The sequence below is a fragment of the Cryptotermes secundus genome, unplaced genomic scaffold, assembly GCF_002891405.2.
Source record: "Cryptotermes secundus unplaced genomic scaffold, Csec_1.0 scaffold465, whole genome shotgun sequence".
Taxonomy (NCBI): Eukaryota; Metazoa; Arthropoda; class Insecta; order Blattodea; family Kalotermitidae; genus Cryptotermes; species Cryptotermes secundus.
In genome coordinates, this window is record NW_019738964.1 from 222,076 (window position 1) to 244,614 (window position 22,539).

Below are 22,539 nucleotides of genomic sequence, written 5' to 3' on the forward strand. Positions count from 1 at the left end.
ATATCTGCAGTTTATGTCCCATATATTAAACGACTTACCTGTAAATACTGATTTCCGAAATACCTACCTTAGAATAGGGCAATCTGTTTCCACGCATATGGAGCTGAATCTCTGACATTGGTGAACTCATATCGGCATCCACAGCAGGAACTAGCAGTGCTTCTGGGTGATGTAGCTATTTCGTGCTGTAGGCGATATATACCGGCCCGCAAACCGTCGATGCGTGCTTATCGACAAACTTGTGAAAATTTTTACATCAGTTTATGTGTTGTGTATGTTTCGACCTCTAGGCTGAAACTGAGCACGAGTTTATCAGCAAATATAACTTAGAGAAAAAACGCGAAACAGACCGATTTCCCTGCTATGTGAATGTACACTCTGTGTTATGGTCGCTAAATTTTTCTGTTCGTACGAAAGAAGATGAACAGTTTCGTGTAATGACGACGCTGCAGATATGTATTGGAGAATTAGTGGACTGGATTATCGCCAGGTCTCTACTTGAGACCTGTCTGTTTTTCTGGTTGTCCTTAATCTCTCCAGGATAATTTGAAACGTTTTACGGTCATATCTACCCAGCTTCGTGCTTACGTACCATTAGCAATCTTCCCATGTCTCTTCTGCATATACTCGTAAGTTACGTAGCTGAAAATTTGAAGCTAAGAAACGTACTTATCAGTTCGCTTTTTAAGAGCTTTTCCCATCTTTCTTCAATTATATTGTAGCATGTAGACCCGTTGCTAAGTAGTGACTCTGTAAAGAACGCCCGTTGCTGGGCTGCATATTCGTATGAATGTATGAGAGGTAGGCCTTCTCGGCCCTTGCACCGCGATCTACAGTGATCTATTGTGCTTAACAGTTTCATAACACGCAATAATTGACTAATTGGGAAGCGGAATTCTCTGCGCGGTCCGTGCAACTATTGTGTGAGGCAACAATAAAAGAACTGTCGGAAGCGGCGTTTCTTGTGCGATTCTTACCGAAGTGTTTTACACAGAACAAGTCTCATGCTGTAGTTAGATGTAAGAGAGTCGCCGGCCAGCAAGGGGGTGAACACTGAAGCTGAAGGATCTAAAGCGTTGAAAGCCGTTACCATACAGTGACCAGTGAAAACACAGCAGATAAGAAGACTAAGTACACGCTGTAGTGAACCAATGAGTGTGTGAATTAGCAATAGAGCTATGGTTACTTGTACAGGCCGCGCCATAGCGCAAGCGGTTAATCGCTGGCTTCCCACCGCGGCGGCCCGGTTTCGACCCCAGGTCTGGTCAAATGGGATTTGTGATGGACAAAGTGGCGGGTTTTCTCCGACTACTTCTGTTTCCCCTGCCAATCTTCTTTCCACCAAATTCTCCATCATCATAATCACCCGGAGTAGGCTACAATAGGCCAATCAGTGGCCGCCGTGCCGAGTGGACCCAGTTGGGCTCCACCCCTCACTAAGCGAATTAAAAAAAGAGGTTAATTGTAGTTACGATCTGTAAGTTCAGTAAATCCAATTAGCAATCCAAACCCCATATATAGTCACACTCTAACATATCACAATATGTTACCACAGGAAATTAATAATTGCAGTCGTGATGGAGAATCGCTTGAAATAATTGGCAAAATTTGTGATTCAATTTCGGAAGTGAAACTTGGGATTGATAATAAACATTGTCAGTTATTTATTCATCAAGTGGGACCTGGATAGCTGAGTCGGAATAGCAATAGGTGTCGGTATTGGTTTCATGGAAGGGGCAAGAGATTTATCTTTCCTCCGCAGCGTCCAGACCGGCCTACCTACATGCGTGCCTACCCACCAACCCACGTATCTACTTGCATACCTACCTACCTACCTACCNGCCTACCTACCTATCTACCCACTTACCTACCCACCCACCTACATACCTACCCACACACCCACCCACCTACCCACCTACCCACCTACTCGCCCACCTATCTATCCATCCATCCATTTATCTATCCTGCCTGCCTGTCTGTCTGTCTAATCTAATCTGATCTGATCTATATGTTCCTAGGGCTCTTCCTCAACTTAAAGCAGTAGCAGCGCGCGCCTAGTGCCGAGACGGGACTAGACAGCTTTGAAGTTTGTTTTCAAGTAAGTATATTTCTGTTCTGTTACCCAGCTTCACATTACACTTCTATACGCCTGACGAATGCGAGGCGTGCACGCTTAAATATGGATCTTGACAACCAGTAATTTATACTTAATTTCGAACGTGTTATAAAAAATAATACACATAGTGTTGTTTATTAATGCTGCTTCTCATGTTATTATGTTGTGCTGCATGACCTCTATAATTATTATAAACACAGCAATGCTACTCGGTCAGTAATTTCTGTCCAGGCTGAGTATCCAAACTTATTGCAGGCCTATGTACACCCTTACACAGGCTCACATATTAACGCAATGCACCGATCGAATATACATAATTTGAATTGCGCTCTCAAATGCCCATAAAATGTAAACCAGAACCAGCTTTGATATGACGCCGATACACACTAAAGTTGATGTACCAGAGCCACGTGGGTTTGAAGTTCCGCGCCGAAAGCACACTCGTACTTATGGGAGATCTCTACACTCACATGAAACAATTTTGTCGTTCCTGGAAAAATCTTCAGTTACTGTCTTGAACATGTAATACTTAACTACATATATAAATTCTTCTGCATCTAACTACTTAATACGTAACTCTATATATGTAGCTTTCACATTATGTTAATATTACTTAATTTATATATTATATTTAACTCTATTATCAACGCAGTGGTTTAATGTAGCACTTACTGTTTAATGGAATAATTACGTGGAAAAAAATATTGGATTCATTGAACAAAATAATATTGTGACATGTTGCGAAATCTGAGCCCCCCCCACACCANGTGTAGTGACTTAAATTTTAATTTTGTACGCTTACATTCCGAATATTTGAGCGTTCAAACAATATACTGTGGAAACATGGCACCTATTTTTTTAAAATAAATGAAAAATATGTTTCGTGGCTGTGCATTTATGTTGTTTTATCTACTTGAACACGCAGAATTTTGCAAATAAGGTGACATCAAATGATTACCGACCCTGTAAGCGGAGATCTCGGAACTTCCTTCGTCTGAGTTCAAAAACACCTTTCTAAATCCTACATACGTATTATTGAAGAAAGCAGTCTTCTGGGATTTGGCACCGTGTATATATGGTGTATGGCCTCCATNGTGTTAACCGACGTTTCGGAGTAACGTATCGCCTCCATCTTCAGGGTAGAAGAAAAAATATAAGAAATCTGCAAGCGAAGAGACCGTGAGAACCGGTAAAAGCAGACTGTGACCGGTTCTCACGGTCTCTTCGCTTGCAGATTTCTTATATTTTTTCTTTTACCCTGAAGATGGAGGCGATACGTTACTCCGAAACGTCGGTTAACACCACATATACACGGTGCCAAATCCCAGAAGACTGCTTTCTTCATAGTCACCGCCGTGAAAGCCTCAAATCCTGCAAACGTATTATTGCTGTATTAGTAATAGCAATAATAGTGTGCCTACATGAGAACCATGTATTATACCACTAAAGAAAAACGGTAAGAACAGAACCGTCTGGATTGGCCTCTACTTTTGTATGGTTCTCGAACTTGGTATCTCAGATGAGGAGGAGTGTAGGCTATATATTGAATGTGTTTGAGAGCAAGTCACGGAGGATAATATTGACGGGAGTCTGTAGAACAACGCCCAAGGAAAGCGAACAGATATTATGAGGGTCATAAAATCAAGGCGAACCACATGGGTGGGGCATGTGACATAAATGGAATCTCTGAGGAACGAATACATTTCATTTTGAGTTCCTCGTAGATAGGAGAACAGTTTGAACATTAAGGAAATAGGAGAGCCGACGTAGCTCAGTGAGTTTAGTGACTGAGTTCCAGGATGAATGACCGGGGATTCAGGATTCAGGACAAATTTGTTCTGATTTCCCCAGAATCTATACCGGCTGTGTGGTCTGGTCTCCTGTTCGGTTTTAAGTGGGGTTCTTTCTTAGGCGGTGAAAAGTCAGGGTGTATTTCCGAGATCAAGAATTCGTGAACCTGTGCCTCCACTTCCTGATACTGTGCGTCTAATTAAGCCCGATGCTAAACCTTCATACTCTGTGAATCGAGAGGCACTTCTTGCCGAGTCGAGTGGTTAATAGTTGCTCGAGGACTTGCTCAGGAACTGATACAACTATAAATGGCGAAATGCATAAAGGCTTAAAGTTAAATATACCGCAAGAGCTGTTTCAGTGCCCACAGAGCTGTCATTATTGCATACACACACACACACACACACACATATATATGAAGTTGTCATCGGAAAACATATAACCGTGAACTACCTTGTGTCATATTAATTAAAAATGGCTGCAGATTAATTGTCCATAGGCTGTGCTTCAAAATTACAATCCATTTATAAACATGTTTCAATTATTTTTATGTTTCATTACATGCAAAGGAATCTGTGTGTGTGTGTGTGTGTGTGTGTGTGTGCTATAGGCCGCTTTATCAGCATTTTGGTCTATTGATTGCTGCGAATTGCAATATATCACTTATATCTTTTTGCTATTGAGCGGAAACTCGCCTAACTTACAGGCAAGAGAAACACGCAATTCCACATTCCGGGACACAAATTCATTAATTTGCGTTTCCAGGTTACAGCGATTATTTTTTTAATTAACCCACATTGAGGCGCATACAAACAGTGAAGCCGCGCTGCTACACCATTCGCCGCTGGAAACGAATGATGAAACATCGTTTTGTTCAGTGGAAGTTTGCACTGTAAAATGATTGTAATTATCGCAGACACCAGACTCATTATCCCGACTAAAATTGAGCTCCATTATTGTCATGATGCGTACTGGTTTGTGCTAAGTGAATTGTACATTAAAAATATCATTAAAGTGACAAAATCATTGTGACTTGCACCGTGCACGTTTGAGAGGAAAAAGGCGTACAAAATTTTGGTCAGAAATCTTGAGGTTGCAAGACCACTTAGGAGACGTAAGCGTTGAAGGGAAGATAATATTAATACTGACTTAAAAATAGGTATGAAGGATTGTATTCATTTAGATTCGGATAAGGATCCATGACGGTCAATTATGGATACCGTAACGAACCATTGGTTAATATACAGCCCCTTGTTGGGCCCTGGCCTCCTCTTCAATTACGAGTATATAATCTTTTTTTTTACACAGAGGGTAGAACACCTTGGACGAGTGATGAAGCCGTCGCAAGGCCGCTGCCTACACGCAGGACAACAAAAGATAGAATAAACACACACACAAACATCCATGCCTTTGAATGGGATTCGAACCCATGATCCCAGTGCTCGAGCTATCGAAGACAGTTCATGCCTTAGACCGCACAGCCTCCGTGCTCTGCAGCAATGAAGTGTCTGATAGACTTAAAAGGATTTTGACGATGGTGTATACTGTACTTATTTTGGCTTGTTTTTGACTTCATCCATCGTCTGGTATGTAAAAGACAACGACGTTTCGGAGACTGGATCTGTCNAAGAAGTGCAGTGTATGATGTTATAAATACAGCAGAAGAGCTCCTTGGGGCTACTTTAATTATTGTTCTCTTTCTCAGTGGTTAAGCTGAAGGCTGTTATGACTGACAGACAACTTTATATTGTTATTTCTAATCCATATCCCTATGGGTTTTAATATAGAAGAAGCTTCAAGAATATCTCATTCTCTATCCTGTTAAATGGGGCTAATCATTGTTCTCCTCTATCTTCTGTTCTTCCATTTACTGAATATACATTTGGCTCAACCTGATTTAGCACACAACTTAATGCTTAGAAAAGCTGTTAATTTTGCTGCTTGAACTTTGAAAACATATTCAGTGTTGTAAGATTTGAGGTTTTCACGGCGGTGGCTATGAAGAAAGCCGTCTTCTGGGATGTGGCGTCGTGTAGATATTGTGTTAACCGACTTTTCGGAGGAACGTATCGCCTCCATCTTCAAGGTAGAAGACAAGAAGAAATCCGTTCCCCGAAACGTTGATTAACACAATTTCTACACGGCGCCACATCCCAGAAGACGGCTTTCTTCGTATTCATTGTTGTTAATCTAACTTTTCTTTTTCCATATGAGGATGTGAAAACTGCTACTGCTGTCGACTTTTAACACTTCAGGTTCAGTTGCTTTAATCTTTTCTTGTAAAATTAAAAGAATATATGATCATAGAAATATGAACAAATAAGTATAAATGATTAATCAAAATTCGTGGCGAAACGTTTTACTGGAGTGAATTTATATCAAGAAAAAAATTGTTGCGAAGAGTTACGCAATTTAAACCTATCTCAGAAAGCAAAGTTCTGACAACGCTTCACAGGCGAAACAGTCGAGTTGGAAGGAAGGACTTTGAATGCAAGAAGCACAGCCACCTCTCCTCCCTGCCTCGCTCGCTCAGCACACGGTGTCTGTCGCCTGGCTTATCGTATATGCAAATTGTCTTTTGAGTCGGTCACTTGAGACACTCACTGCAGCGGGTCTTATGACGAAGTCAGATTTCTCTCCTGTAGCTCATGTTCACCAGCGTCTCGGTGAGACCAATATCCGTTGTATACCTGAATTATTGGTTGCACTACCAGGAAACGACGGATCGTAGTCAGCACTGTTGGTGAAGGAAGGCCCTTTTTATTCGAATTTATGGCGAATACAGCCTGCTGAGGCAGTGTCTTACAACTTGGACCGTGTTTCGTTTAGACAGTGCTTAACAATCCTCCACAGGGGTGTGGCATTTTAAAAAAAGTATGCTTGAGATGCAGCATGTAGGCCAGTCCGTTTTACTCCGCAGCACAGGTGTTCGTGCATGAAGTATGACAATTGTATAACTTTTAATGATGATGGTAATAGCAAATATCTCTGTTTAAGGGTCTGTCGTTAATAAACCGTTTCCTAGACAGAACTGCGCTGTTAAAGTAAGTCTACATATTCCGGCCATTTGTAATATCCGAACTGGCCAAGATGTGGATTTTCAATATTTTCTTCAGATAATCCAGAAATATATTGCGAGAATATAATGAAATAAGCCACAATCTAATCCTTTAATATTCTTCGAATTATCGTTATATTCTGGAGCAATTTAAATAAACCAGGCATAAAACAAAATATTCCATGTAAGAAATGAGGTATATTCGATATTCACACTATTAAATTTGCCAAGCAATTTTAATTTTTTTTTGTGTACTATATTAACTTATAGACATAAAATGAGAACGTACTGAAACAGATATTTGGAAGGTTACAAATATCTTCCGTATTTAACTCTTTATGTCTATATTTCGAAGCAGTTTAACAGTTTTGTAGTTTTTATTGCAAGGGTCAGAAACTGAGAAGCTTGAAGGAATTAACTTAAATTATTTTCATATTATAACCCAAATGTCGCAAAGGCTCTACTAGTTAAAATGTAAACTGATTTATGTGGCTGCTGAAAGTACGGTGCACATAAGTAGTGCACCGCTTATGATCCTGACATTTGGCCCTTATTCTGAAACAAAATTTGCCGTACAGAATATGACTTTCCTGTTCAGTAAACCATCAAATGTCATGATATATGGATGAATAATTGATGGATACAGGAGAAAGGATGGCTTTTAGAATATGTCATTAATCAGCACCTTGATGGAACTAACAAGAGTAGTGAGACTGTCCTCCTTGTCACGTGCCACGCAAACTCATTAGCAATTACTTCGAACGATATGAACTAACAACCTGTCAGTTTTAGAATTCTCATTCTGTAAGTTTCGTGCAATGCAGTTTCTGTAACTTCCTATAAATTTTAAACTAACAGTTTCCTGTAACATTTATATACAAGTTTAGAGTCTCTAAAATGGAATTGAAAGGAAATTCCGAACTTACTTTTGTCTTATTTTGCAATCAAGGACACTGCTTCAGAACTTGAAAACCAGTGAAGTGGCCGAAATAATTCCCGCCTCTTACGAAAGCAAAGCGTGTATCTCCATATTCACAAAGGACAGCCATTTGACCCTGTCTTCTGTAGTGGAATCCAATCCATACTCCCATCATCGGTCCAGGAAGCGTGAATGTAAGTACAGTTTTAAACCAGCTAAGTCCTACTACGTCGTCGTAACTTGTTGGCAAAGCCAGACAGCGGGCTCCATCTTGAACCATTTAAATCAAAACCAGGTTTTCAGATATGTTTCACTACTTTCCTCCAAGCTATGCCAAAGTTCCACAAATTTTTCCTCCCGACCAAAATTGTGTGTGCATTTTCATCTTCTCCGTGCTTGCTGTATGCACCGTCCAGATTCTAATCCATCGTTTAGTCACAATTTCTAATAACTGGTAAACACTATGATGCTCCTCACTGTATTTTTCTCAGTTTTCTGTTAATTCTTCTCTCCGTGGTCCAGATATTCTCATCAGTGACCTGTCCTCAGAAACCCTCAACTTGAATTCCAAGCTTAGGGCAGTGGTTCTCAGACGGTGTTCCGTGGCATGAGTTTCCGCCAAGTATGTCACGGGGTGTTGAATGGTTATGTGAAATGAACTGTCAGTAATTGTTGACTGTCATGCACGCACACGCACGCACGCACGCACAGAAAGTTAAGACTGCCTACTGCATGAAGAAATCTTTGCTAAATTGACTGGTGCATCTCTATATAAAGTTTGGAAAGGAGTGTATGTGGATAAACTTCCTAAATTTATATTTACAACAAAACTTCATGATGTTTATCACTTAGAATTACACCTTTTTTTGGACTCCTTTCATCGTCCGGTATTCTAGAAACTAGAAAACACGACGTTTCGGAAACTGGATCTGTTTCCGTCTTCAGGCGAGGGGGCTAGGCACACTCTCAGTTGGGTCCCTTAGAACGAGCTAACCTCTTTCTAAGGGACCCACCTAAGTAGGTACCATTCCCTCTTCACCTGAGGACGGAAACAGATCCAATTTCCGAAACATCGTATTTACTAATTTCTAGAATACCGGATGATGGAAGAAAGCCAAAATTCCAGTAGTTCTGAGTGTTATACACATCGTCAGAACCCCTTTAGAACCTTTGTGTTTTGTGACATCGGTTTGTCCAGTGATTTAGGCTAGCTCTTTCTAAGGGACCCAACACAACAGGTGTTTTCCCTCACCTGAGGACGCACACAGATCCAGTTTCCGAAACTTAGTGTTTTTGTTAGTTACCTTAAAACCAGGACGGTGGATAAAGTCCTAAAACACAATTTTTTATTTCACGATAATTTTATATTTAATACAGTAAATGAAATTATTTGAAATTTTTGTGTATCTTATCATAAATTTTGGTCCTTCAATTCTTTTTCGAAGCAAAAAAAGAAAAAAGAAAAGAGGAAAATGAATACTCGAACTGTGTCGCGAACACAAAAATCTCGATGGCTACTGTATTGGCAAATGCCACACTCATAGAACACAAATTTATTGCATGCAGAACGGTACTTGTTGAAGAACTTCAAGCCGCTCAAATGGTCAAAAGCTTCCGCCTCAGATAAAGTAATTAAACAGTTAAGGCAACTGCAGTCACCCATTCATGAAATATTAAAAGGAATTTATGCCTAACATAATTTTTATATACGGTACTGAATTAAAACATATATTTTAAATTCTGAGAACATAGCGAAAGAATAATTGCATTATAGAGACGGAACTTCACCAGAAGAATGGAAATCATACTTTCACTCAGCTTTCTCCCTCTTTGTGTCATGCTTGAAATATGTCTAGTGAAGACTTGCGGAATATAATTACGCTCTACGAGTGGCTAGGGAATACGACTTAATTATTTTAATTTTAAAGTTCTTTTCCTTTTCCTCCCGGGAAAGCTGGAAAATTTACCTAACAACGAAAAACGAATATATAACATTTTTCCAATGGAAAAGTGAAAGCATATCTGGAGTTGTTCGTAATCCCAAAAGGACAAAGGCTTGCAGTTTTAGAAAGAAGTTTTTTTCTCTTAAAGACTTTTATTTCGACGACAGAATTGAGGTTGTCACTACCGACAAGAAACTAATGGAGTAGCACTGAAATTATTCTTATGGAAATATTCAAATAAATAAAAATTATGTAGGATTTGAAGTTCTCACAGCGGTCATAATAAAGAGTTCTGCTTCTGGAATATAGCGTTATATAGTGCATTAAAAGTCAACCGACGTTTCGTAGAAACTTGTCGCCTCCATTTTTAGGGTCGAAGAATAATCGACGCAAGAAACCAGCATGGAACAGGTAGCAAGTTCTTCTTGATTTATTCTTCAACACAGAAGGTGGAAGCGTCATATTCCTCCGAAACATCAGTTGACTTTCAGCTGACTACACGAAGTGTATCCATGAAGATGTAACTCTTACAGATAATTCGTCATTCAAAAATAGCTCAACGAATGTTTTCCACACGCCTTTCAACTACTAACAGTCCCCAATAGAACGACCTACAAATTAATAATAAATAGGAAATTTTAAGATTTCGCTATTGTACATACTCAACAGGAAGAGTGAGAACAGCTGAATGAAATCGCAAATTTATTCTTCTGATCAAACCCTTTGTTTTCGTTTAATTTGCTCTTATTTGATATTTTTTCAGAATTTGAAATATGTGCTTTCATTACGTCTTAAATATATATATGAGACAAACTCCGTCTTAAGTGCAACAATTTTATTGTAGTCCTTTCTTCTTCCCTTTCTCCACACTACATGTTTCGGCCCTAAATGGCCATCATCAGGTGTGTATTCTTACGTTGCACTTAAGACGGAGTTTGTCTCATATATATTGTGTGAGTGTAACAGGAGCTACTGCCAGTCTCCGCTGTCGGAAATGGAGATGACAGAAGAAGAGGTAGGCAACTGGTCTGTACCGATAGGCTTGTAGTCTCCCTGTTTAAAAGAAATAGACATTCACATACTTCAAAGACTCAGAAAAGTCTGGAAAATCAGTCTGTACATTCTCATAAAGAATCACCAAATCTGAATACTTGTCACTTTTCAAATTGTTCTTGCTGTAATTACAGAATTAATTAAGAATTATATTTACGTTTATAACCATGGATGTGATTTCAGTATTTACTGAAAATTTTATTGAAAACACACAGGTCGCCATGAGGTGGTGCAATTACTAGAAATTTTGTTATTTCATTCTCATATCATACGTTTTGTTTCCGGTTTCAAATATGGATCCAGTTCTCAGTAAATTTATACATGTTTTATATGCTGAAGCTTTCCTGATGTAACAGTTTCCGAATGTAAATTCATACATTGGTTGCCAGTATAAAATGAAGTACATATACGTTATGAAGATTTCTGTGAGTGCAAGCTCAAATTATTGTTTTATTTTCAGTTGATCACGAATTTAGAATATGTTTTCATTAGAATCGTAAGTTTATTAAAATACATGAATAGTCATCTTGTTAAAATGCATGAAATAGAGGGAAATAAGTAACCCTCTCGTACACACATACAAATACTCATAAACCCACTTTACTACGAAACACCATTTCACCAGAACACATCGCACAAGACACACACACAGGACCAACATTGTACAGACGACCTGTGAACACAACCACAGCAAGATTCTATTCAGTCGTGGAAATATATTCTTTTTAACAAAACATGTTTTAAATACTAGTGCTTTAAGCCTTATAAGACAACACTTACACGCAATAAATATGAAGCATTTTGTTTGAAGTGTTGACCGTTTTCCAGTGACGGCGTTCATTTCCTGAAACATGTAAACGCTCAGTTGTATTATTGTTTCATTTGATGGAACTCGACGCTCATTTTATTTATATACAAAATAACAAAGGTGAAATGTTGGAGTGGTTATGTTGAATCGTTGAATTATTAATGCGATCACACGAAGTGTCCCGTAGGATGTATTGTCGTCTGGGATTATTTCATAGGACAGTTAAGTGAGACTTATTTATTGCGGTGTTAATATTTTCTTAGTTTTGGGGATGTTTCTATTGATGCTGATTGGCGAAGCGCGAGAAAGTCGTTGGCAGCCGAAACAGATAATGTGACCTGGCCCATGTAGGGGGGGGATGAAGAAGAACAATTGGCCTAGTCCCTCGCCTGGGGAACCCGAAATTCACTCTTATTTATTTTAAAATGTTATAAGTAAGCAAGAATGTGGGAATCGCTCTTAATTGAATTGTTGACTTGGCATTTCATCCATATTCTCTTTATAGGATTTCTATTTTTAAAGGATTTATGAAAGACTTTATATATTTATATGGCTTTGGGAGTGAGGTGGGGCCCCACGTTTCTGAATAGATGAGGCTCTGTCTGATCTCTTTCAGGTCCTGAAAGTGACAATCTGATAGTAACCGTTCCAGTTAATGTACCTTCTGGAGATGAACCTTGAGGCCGAAACGCGTAATGGTTTAAAGAAAAGCGTTAGTCTTGAATGGCGCTCTGTTATCCAGTAACAAAGTCTTTCTTATGTGCTAATGTAGTGATTCTACAGAAGGCCTGAGCACCAGCAGGATACTGAAGCTGAGGATCATGTTACTAAATACATAATGCGTGACGTCGGTACAGGCTTCATTTCCTACACTATAAAAGTGAAGGAAAACAATCCATTTAAATGTTACACAAAGTTTTTATTTTGATATCTCTTGAATATATGATCGCACTTCCGATAGCTGCCTGTTTCATTTAGTTATCTGACTGGGAAACCTGAAGGAATAATTTTGGAGGATAATATTAAAACAGGCCTTAAGGAAATAGGGTAAGATTATTTGGCTCAGCATTTAGTAAAATATATATAAAAATACAAGTAAAGCTATCCCTATAAACAGGCCGTGGAGACCCATAGGGTTATGAGACGTCGAGGCTCCCAATTTTTTTTTTTTAAGAAAATTGGCTCGCAGATGGCGGTGAGATTTTCAGTCGTATGCACCGACTGCCCGTTGCCCCCAGGAAGATTCCTGGTACTCATTTCTGTTAAAGACTGAGTTGACCTCAGGGCCATAATGCGGCTGGAAATATTAGGCCAATTATCCAGTGACATCGGGAATCGAATCCGCGACCTTCCGGCTTGTAGCATGCTACCGGATGCCTCTTAGTAAAGATAGTCAGGTATACCTATAATGTTCAGGTCAAGGAGGATGCGATGGGCAGGGTATAACAGCACAAATGGAGAAAACGAATTCATGTAGGGTTTGGGTGGAAAGCCAGAAGGAAAGAGTCCGCTAGAAGGAAAGAGTCCACCAGGAAGACCTAGACTTATGTGGGAAAAGAGTATTTGAACAGATCTTAGAGAAGTAGGATAGGGTAGTGGGGCTGGATTCATTTGGCTCAAGTTATGGGCCAGTCTGTGCTGATTGTGAACACGTTAATAAACCCTCGGGTTCCCAAACATTTTGCTAGTTTCTGAGTAGCCGAGCGAGTGGCGGCTTCTCAAGGACGACTCAGCTCCACGGAGTTAGTTGGTTTACTGAAGATGGAGAATTTATTTACTAGCAGTCATCTGTCCATATTGACGGACTTCTTTCCACGGTCACACTGTTATCACGGATGCACTTGAAGAAGTTCCTGTGGAACTTCGTGCATCATCTCTTGATGTTATGCTGCAACAGAGCCCCCATTAATCGACGCCTTACTGTCGTGCCGACATCTCATGGAATTTATCAACTTTTGTGTATGTTTATGGAAATTTGTTATATTTTCACACCCTCATAAGTGATTGTCTCTGTCTTTAATTACTTAAGCACTGTGCAATTAAGGTATTTTTTCCCCCTCTATGGCTGTACAGCCCTTTGGAGCTTGGCTGCTTTTCAGTTTTTTAATCCTATACACAGTCGGTAGTACTGCTTAGACTGGGGATCAGCCCTTCGCAAGGCCGCTACCTACACACAGAACACAAAGACAGAATAAACACACACAGACGTCCATGCCTCGAGTGCGGTTCCAACCCACGACCCCAGAAGACGGTTCACGTCTTAGACCGCACGGCCACTGAGCGCAATGAAGATATATGGGGAATGGTATTATAGCTGCACCATCTTGACCTCAGCATTACATGGACGTTTGGTCAGTTTCACGCTCCGGCCACTTTATTCCCGGAGAAAACGCTCCCCGTACCCGTTGGATAGAAGGTTGGGTGGGCGCCAGGCATGATCTGGACGCTGTGGAATAGAAAATCTTGCCTTGCCCGGAACCGAACGCAGACCTTCCAGCCCATAGCCTATTGTTGTTCAAGACTGAGCTATTCAGACTCCAGATAAGTGACTGTAACAAGGTAAAAGTTAAAAATCTCTAAAGAGAATAAATAATAGTTCTGTAGGCAACCTGGACTTGATGTTTGGGTTATAGATATTGTTCTGTGGTAAGTTTGTTTATAAGGATGGGTAATTTTGGCTTTATTACCTTATTGGTAATAGATATGTGTCTCAGTGTTGAGGCAGCTCGAAATTCTTTCTTGTTAGGTTACTTTAACAGAAAACTATCGTAAAGCCACTGGTGAACTTGATCACAGATTACACCTATATCAAAGCAGAGGTTAAATCCTCTTAATGAATTATTGCGAAATAAGCTCCACGAATTTTTAACTTAGGCAACGGTTGTAAATTAATAAAATATAAGTTGATATTCAACAAAAAGGAACGTATACAATTCTACGTTTAATGTAGGGATGCCAGGAAACTATTCTGCTTCCTGCGAAATCCAGAATACCAGTTCGGAAAAGACTCCAGCGTAAACCCTGCTTCTCCATTTCAGAATTCAAAAACGAAGGCTTGAGACGTTGCTACAGGGTTCTCACGAAACCATAGGCCAGTTAACAGCGCGTTCTCCTCAGTAGCTGTTTGGCACCTGTTCGCAATAGAATTCTGACTTCCTCGCGCTTCGTGTCCAGCCATCATGGCTTCACTTACGATGCGTAAATATCAAGTGCCGGTCCTTCCTAGGACGAAGACAGGCGCCAGATGTCACACATTTCGAGCAATATACCATTATTTCAGCCAAGGAAACAATGTCGAAATCCCGAGACACAGTCTGGAAAAATCATCATTAAAAAGATTAATTTATCCTACTCTTCTGTCAGGCACAATACATAAGTAAATGAATTATACCTGTAGACCTAGTATTTCAATAAGAATTCATGACCCTCACAGGAAGTTATCATTCAAGGGGAACTATGCTCCATGGACGCCATTGTCGTTAGGCTTGTGTTACTCTGCTACACAATTTGTAATCACGGCTAAGGAAATTGTATAATTCTGCTCTTCATCAGAAGGGGGGGGGGTCTCATACACTTTGGCTCATGGTTCTGAATTTTTCCTTAGATCAATTTTTAACCTTTAAATTTAAATTTTAAACCAGAGCCTCTTATTCTCTCTACTTTATGACGAAGTCTGCCGTGAGGTAGCTCAGTGCACAGCTGTATAACAACCCTCATTGCTTCGAAACTACCGTAAGAGAACCTGGCTGAAATATAGTTTTGCCCTCATGCCAACTTCCGTAATGGTTCGCCATTTCTCTCTTTTCGCTACTACATGCTTGTTGTTCGCTTACCAGGCCTCATGATGGCAAAGTTTTGTTGTGGCGCCCCTTCCCATACTCCGATCCTGTGCTTCGCTGTGTCCTACATAAAAGTTACTTCGCGAGCGATATTTCTATACCGTTTAGACAAGCGAGAGAGTCAAACCACTAAACTTTTTGTTTTGGCTGATGCGTGGGGCCGTCTCTGGTTTCGAAAACAGATGATGAAGTGTGTCGTAGCTTGAGCAGACTTTCTGTTTCTCCTATGGTCCAGCAAGCTTTTGTCTTGAAATGTGGGTTTCGGAGAATCTGCATTGCTGGAATAGCTGACGGTAAATCGGTTGCAGATTGTGACTGGGTAGGCAAGTGCTAAAATATTACAGCGAATCCTTCTCTTTTTAATTTGGCAGTTAGAATTTAAATCTATCCCTTTTAATTACGTCCGTGTGGCAGGCGAGGGTTTAAATGTTGCGTACTTAAAAGGTTAAAGACGCTGTCAGTATTGAGAGTACATAGCGTCGGGTGGTAGGAGCAGAATGCAGTAGTGGCAAAATGAGAATTGGCAGGGGAAATCGAAATACTTGGAGAGAACCCGCCCCAGCGCCACATTCTTATGTAAAGGTAAAAAAGGTAAAGCTATCTGTGTAATAGGCCGTGTCTTCCAAAACAGTTCCTCCACTTGATGCGATCTAGAGCTTTCTCCTTCAAATGAGAACATCCTCTTCTGTCCCCAAGGTCATCCAGCATCTTCTTACGTCGTCTTCCTCGTCTTCTGGTCACTTCTATCCGCCCCTCTATCTTTCTTTCAATAACTTCTTTTAGGAGGCAGTTTCTGCGTAAAACATGACCAATCCAATTAGCCTTCCGTTTTCTTATTTCGTGTAGGATATTCCTCTGCTCACTGACTCTAGTTAACACTTCTTCATTTCTCACATAACCGGTGCAACTGATCTTCTCCATCCTTCTCCAACACCACATTTCGAAGCTTTCCAGGTGTTTCTGATCTACTGCCCTAAGTTTCCAAGTTTCAGCCCCATACAAAGCCATGCTCCAAATGTAGCATTTCACTAGTCACATTGTCATACTTGGTTAAAATTTCCAGGACCCATCCTTTCGATGCCAATTTTAATGTAATGCTTTCATCTTCATCTCAGATTTTCTAGCACCTCTTCCCACGGATGTTACCAGTTTATACTCTATAGGTACGTTTTCTTCTAATCATGCTCGTTTACCTTCCTATTTACTTACCCTAATAACAAAAGTTTGAAAATGTAATTTTAGGAGACCCTTCGTTATATGTAATTCGTCATTCCTTTGTTTCATAATGTCCCTTTAAATCCAGACATTCCGCTGGACAGTTGCCTTCTCCAATACCCACGGTCGAATCCTGTAAGCTAAACACATTCAACTGAGATAGATCAAATGTTGTGTAACTTTTTGTCCTCGTTGTTCTTACGATATTTCTAAAATGATCGTCTCATAATGAGGAGTTTTTTTTTGGCCTGATTGATTAATATAAGAAACAACTGAACGGATATCAATGAAACTTACAGCATGTAGCTACGTCATAAGTTGTGGAGTTCCTTTAATTTAGTCTGTCATTTAAACACGTCCCTACTTTAGTAAATTTCTAATCAGACACTAAAAAATATTGGACTGGTGCATGGAATATGCGAGTAAATCTCACCAAGACCAATTTGTACTTGAAAAAATATTGATATGATGCGTTCAGGTTGTATATCGGAAATATATTTTTACCACGCATTGTGACAACGTTTGTAGTGTCTGTACTCGTAGTATGATTCAATTTGTATAGTAGATTACACTTTGAAGTTATAACGGAAAGTGTAACCAGAATGGTTTTAGTTAATTCGATCCATTTCGTTATTGTGTTGATTGTATTATCACGTGTATTACTGACTTGTGGACGGGGTTTGGATTGGTGAATGGATGTAGTGGATATTCACAGGTCGTAACTACAAATAATTACAGCACTCTAAAGATTACTGTTACTGTAACACATAAAGGAAACTCTTCAACGTCTCAACGTCTGCTTGCTTGGCGACACTTCAACTATGGAGCTGCCTTGAACAACAAGATTTGTTTGTGTGAATTTCCGACTGAATTGTCTTCATACGGACCAAATATCGACCACCCTTCCAGGATTTACTTTACCGTGTTTCACGAATGTTTTATACCGTATACGCTTGAAATATAGTGGTAAACAACCCGTTTTGTTTACCTAGCGTTGCTCAGCAACCGACTGTTCCAGCTGGTTGTCCCGTACACGTTTTAACAAGCCGTTGCTTAACACTGGATTCCGTCTCTGCTGCGCTTTTATGACTGCACGCTTCCGGCGTCCAGGTGTCATGTCATAGTATTTTCAATAAATGAACATCAAGATCAGTGTTGGAGGTGAGGTTCCCACAGCCCTGGTTTTGAAGAGTTCTGGGATATATAGCCATTTGGTCCGGCGAAATATTTCCCAATTTTATCATGCCTGGTACATGGTTATAATTTAAAATTGGAGCTACGCTTGAGAGTCTAGTTTGTGTGGAGTCAACCCAGGAATATTTTTGAAAAAGAAATATTTATATTAATCCTTTTCAGCACGAAAGCTTTACCGTGATGGAACATACTTGGGCTAAAATTATGTATTAAGAGAATATAAACATTTGTACTAGAACAAAACAACCACAGAATAAATTGCGCGGCGTAGTTTACTCTTCTCGCGGCACATCGGTGTTCCACGACGCACAGGTTTGGAACTCCCATAAAGGATAAGGAAGTATGTAACGTTTGCAAAGAGTGTATTTTATAGAGCTGTAATTTATACGACCCTCACATGGAACTTGTTATTTTTCATAACCTTGGGAGACACTCACCGAAGTTTCATTGACTTACACGTTTGTTTTTAAGTTCCAGCCTACAATTTCTGTCGGAGTGTTAGCATTCGGAAAAACACGCGAGTCTGCAGACCTGATCTCCATCCCTGAGCCCCTGAACTTAGGATATTACCGCCCTGATGACATCAACACACGGGGCTGCTGTTTAGAAACAGAGCGCTCTCTGAAGCTATTTACATATTCCAGCAGATGAGAAGAGAGAGCAGACAGCTTTACCTAAGAGCAAATAAAGTTGGCCGAGATGAGGAAATAGCTTTGTGGAACTTTAGGTACGCATTGATTTTGTTTTCGCAGTTCCATGGTTGGTGCTTCTTACTCCGTCTTCGTAGAGCAATATTTAACTTAATTAATTAGTTCGGTCGACATATAACGTTGCACTTCGCAGATGACATTAAACATCTAGTGATGACTTACCAAATCTCAGGTTTCGTCTTCACCGCTTACTTACTTACTCTAAAGCAAAGAAGGTTCTTCTTGGATGTGGGGAAGAAGTCTCTGAAGGACACAGAATGTTTGTATTAGAGGATTCGAGATTCCCTGTTCAGGACGAACGGTACACGTGGTTTGCAACCGCGATTTTCACATCGTATGAAGTAAATATTTTACACTGGTTCTTCCAGACCTGATACTCATATGTTAAAGCATTTAAGAAATGTTAACTTTCATGGTGGCGGTTCGACCCAGAAAAGTATAGTGACAGACTGCTGGAGAGAAATGAATAACAAGGGGTCTTATAATACGCGCTGATCGCCAAATGTTGTAAGGGTGATTACATCCAGAGTATATGAATTAAATTAAATTAAATTAAATTAAATTAAATTCACTTCAATTCTTTATTATTTATGTGCCAAGTCAACAGCCGTAAGGCCAATTACAGACTTAGCACAGTGAAGATGAAAGTAATTAAGTGTAACATTAGACAAACACATTATAAATCAAAAATAAATTACAGCCAATTCCTTGGGTAAACACAATAATGAATAAAAGTAAACAAACAAGCAAATAAATGATGATAATAATAATAACAATAATAATAATAATAACGAAATTAATAAAAATAGTTCAATTCAGTTCTTAATTATTAATGTGCCGAGTCAACAGCCGCAAGGCCAATTACAGACACAGCACAGTGCAGAAGAATGAATTACATTCTAGACAAACTTATCAAAGTCACATACAAATTACAAGTAAGTAAGTACTGAGAAGAAATAATAATGAATAAAAGTAAAAGTAAAGTAAACAAACAAATAGCTGATATGGAATGAAACATAAATATTTAATAAAAATACTAACAGTTATACTATATTTAAAATTTGTTTGGGTAGAACATTCCTGGCTCCGAATACGTCAACATCCCTGCAGACAGCATTGGGGACATATTATAACGTGCATTGCTAGGCAATGGGGTAAGCGCGCTCAACAATAGGACGGATGTTTATAGCTCTTTGCTAGACAATAGTCAGCGCGCCAGTGGGCTGGCGAGATGGCTGTCACGTGAATGGCTTTCTATGGAGTCCGTGCCGCTACCGTTGCTATGCAGTCGTTCGGTGAACACGTTTCAGCAATATAGGCTGTGTTTTCTGCGTGGTCGGTCCGGAGACTATATAACGACAGTTACAAATGTAACAGGTTTCAGTTTTTAAGTGGCAATGACAGAATTCAGTCATAAGCTGGAGGAGCGAATTGCAATCAGGAGTACAGGAGAGTAGAGGAAGTCGGCATGTGAAGACATTGCAGTGGTATTTGGGAGTGTGTGATTTAGTTCCGCCTTCTGTTCTTCTGACTTTATTTCTGCACTTCCGAACTGGCCTATCGTTATACCTGTGAGGCGGCTGGGATAGGGATCACCTCCTTGAAGAGTTCTGTTTTTGTTATCTGTGGTAACAGTCTGTTTAGAATGTCGTTACCGTGGATATGTCTCCAATAGCTCAAAACCCAGAGTAACGGTGTATTTCGCGTTACCTCGGGAAAGTGCCCCGCGGAGCCCCGCCCAGCAGATGCGCATGTTGCAGTTTTCAGGCGGCAACAAAAGTTACAGACCGTAGCCTATATTTTGCTGGCTCAGGGTAGGGGTGGAGGGCTGTTAGCGGGCTGTTGTGAGCATGGAGGATAGGTTGAACCTTCAGGTTCCATTCCTTGAGAGTATGAGCCAGTATTAATGTTTCTGTAAGTAATCTGTTCCAGGAATTTAGTTGGAGCGGAAAACTTATGAAGATATTAAGTTTCAAGCTCCCAAAAAGAATGCCTGGACGTTTGTAGACTTTAAGGAGAAAATGTGGCAGAAACAACAGGGTGGAACAATCTCGTTGAGAGAGCAAGCGATGCTGTGAATATCCGTGAATGGTTGAATTTTACGATTGAACGGTGCTAATGGAAGGGATGTTATTTGTCTGTACTTCTCCATCCACATTTTATCCTCAGGAAATATCTGAGCCGCGGGATTTGCAATTAGAGATAGTTTGTGAGAGACATTCATCACGCGTATAGATCAGAGTAGGGTACACAGGACTGGGTCAAAAATCGATACAGCTGTCGCGAAGGGGTTGCTGAGTTCAGGTTTCGTCCATCTGAGAAGGAAACTTGGTTTAACTCGATTGTGATGCAAATGGGCTCCAACACACTCAGCTTTAGTTTCAAAAGTTCCGGAGAGAGTTGCGCGTGACTCGCATTTACGTAAAGCTTAAAATAAAAATTTGCTTTTGAAAAACATTAATTTATAACGTAAAATAGAGGTTTAATTAAGATATGTATTCTATTTGAGGATTTTCCGTGGGAAATATGAGTTAAATATGATACAAGGAAAATAATTTATGAATCAATGCGATGTGATGTACGTGGTCTGGCCAGCTTGGGAACTGTACCCATTTGTCCACAGTAATTTGGCATTGAAGTCAGTAAAATCAGCTGAATGCAGAGAATGTATTTTGAAATGTTTACTCCAAATTTGAGGCACGGATGAGGGGTTAACACTCCTGATTGGTGTTTGGAATTTCTAGGATTCACACACATTAACCCGTAGATCAGTTATCCTTGATAAGATTTGTCGTGATTTTCCATAGTCCCATTATGCAATTCCCTATCGGTACTCTAAAATAAATCACGATTGACGCTTCTCTTTTCCTCTCTTACTCCTCATATGTTATTACATAATCTGTGCAATTTAAGAGAATAAAGGGACATCTGCCGATTGATATCAGGAGCAAATATCAACGTAATGAGAGTACAAACGAAATAAGAACTGACCTGAAGACATTTTCTTTCTTCTTCCTTTGCCTCTCCTCCTGCTACAAATTATTTTAACAGAAATGAAAATTTAAATTTGCTGTTCAGAATTACTGGGTTTTTGGACTTTGTCCGTCATCCTGCATTCTAGAAAATAGCAAACACAGTGTTTTGCAAACCGGACGTGTTTTCGTCCACAGGTGAAGGAGGGGCAGACACGTACTTTGTTGGGTCCTTTAGAAAGAAATAACCGGAGGGCAGAAACAGACCCAGTTTCGGAAACGCTATGTTTTCTAATTTCTAGAATATCGGACGATGGACAAAGCCCCCAAAACCCAGTAATTGTGAATATTATACACCATTGTCAGAACTTTTTAGAATCTACTGAAAGTTGCTAGTGCAGGAACAGAAACCTGCACATTCTTCAAAGCACGAGGTTAGAAGCTGAACTGTCTGTCTGAGTACGGAAGGCGGTTGATAGTTTCCCCAGCCGTGAGCGCTGCCCAGGGTACGCCTTCACCAGCCCCTTGAGGACCGAGCCACAAAGTAGATGTGATATGACGAGAAGTAATGTCCTGTCTTGCACAGCCGTGCGTCAGGCTTCGAAAGGAATTGAAGTATTCACACAAATATTAGGTTTCTTTCAAGATCTTAAGTCATCTTCCTCCATAGCCGCAAATGCTTCGCGCTTAGCTAGTAAACAAAAAAAAAAAGCGCTCGGGAGAAAATTTCCGAAACTTACGAGACACGTGCGGAAACGATAATACACGTTCTTTATAAAGTAAAGAGGGTCCTATCTCGTTATCTGTCCATGACCTAGCACCAGAATCGAAACATAGCACAGCTGTTTTAAAACTCTTTATTAGAGACCTTAAGGAAACGCCAACAATTCCACTTTTGGGTTATATGGGTTCATTTCGAAG

The 22,539-nt window shown here is 40.0% G+C and overlaps 1 long non-coding RNA gene across 1 annotated transcript in view; it reads left to right on the forward strand.

The window, feature by feature from the left end:
• The window catches only part of LOC111871469, a 398,884-nt gene that overhangs the window by 170,814 nt on the left and 205,531 nt on the right, over positions 1-22,539 (forward strand). The window contains exon 2 of the long non-coding RNA XR_002844026.2: positions 2,019-2,098. This is a non-coding gene — a long non-coding RNA (uncharacterized LOC111871469). The remainder of the gene's footprint in view (positions 1-2,018; positions 2,099-22,539) is intronic.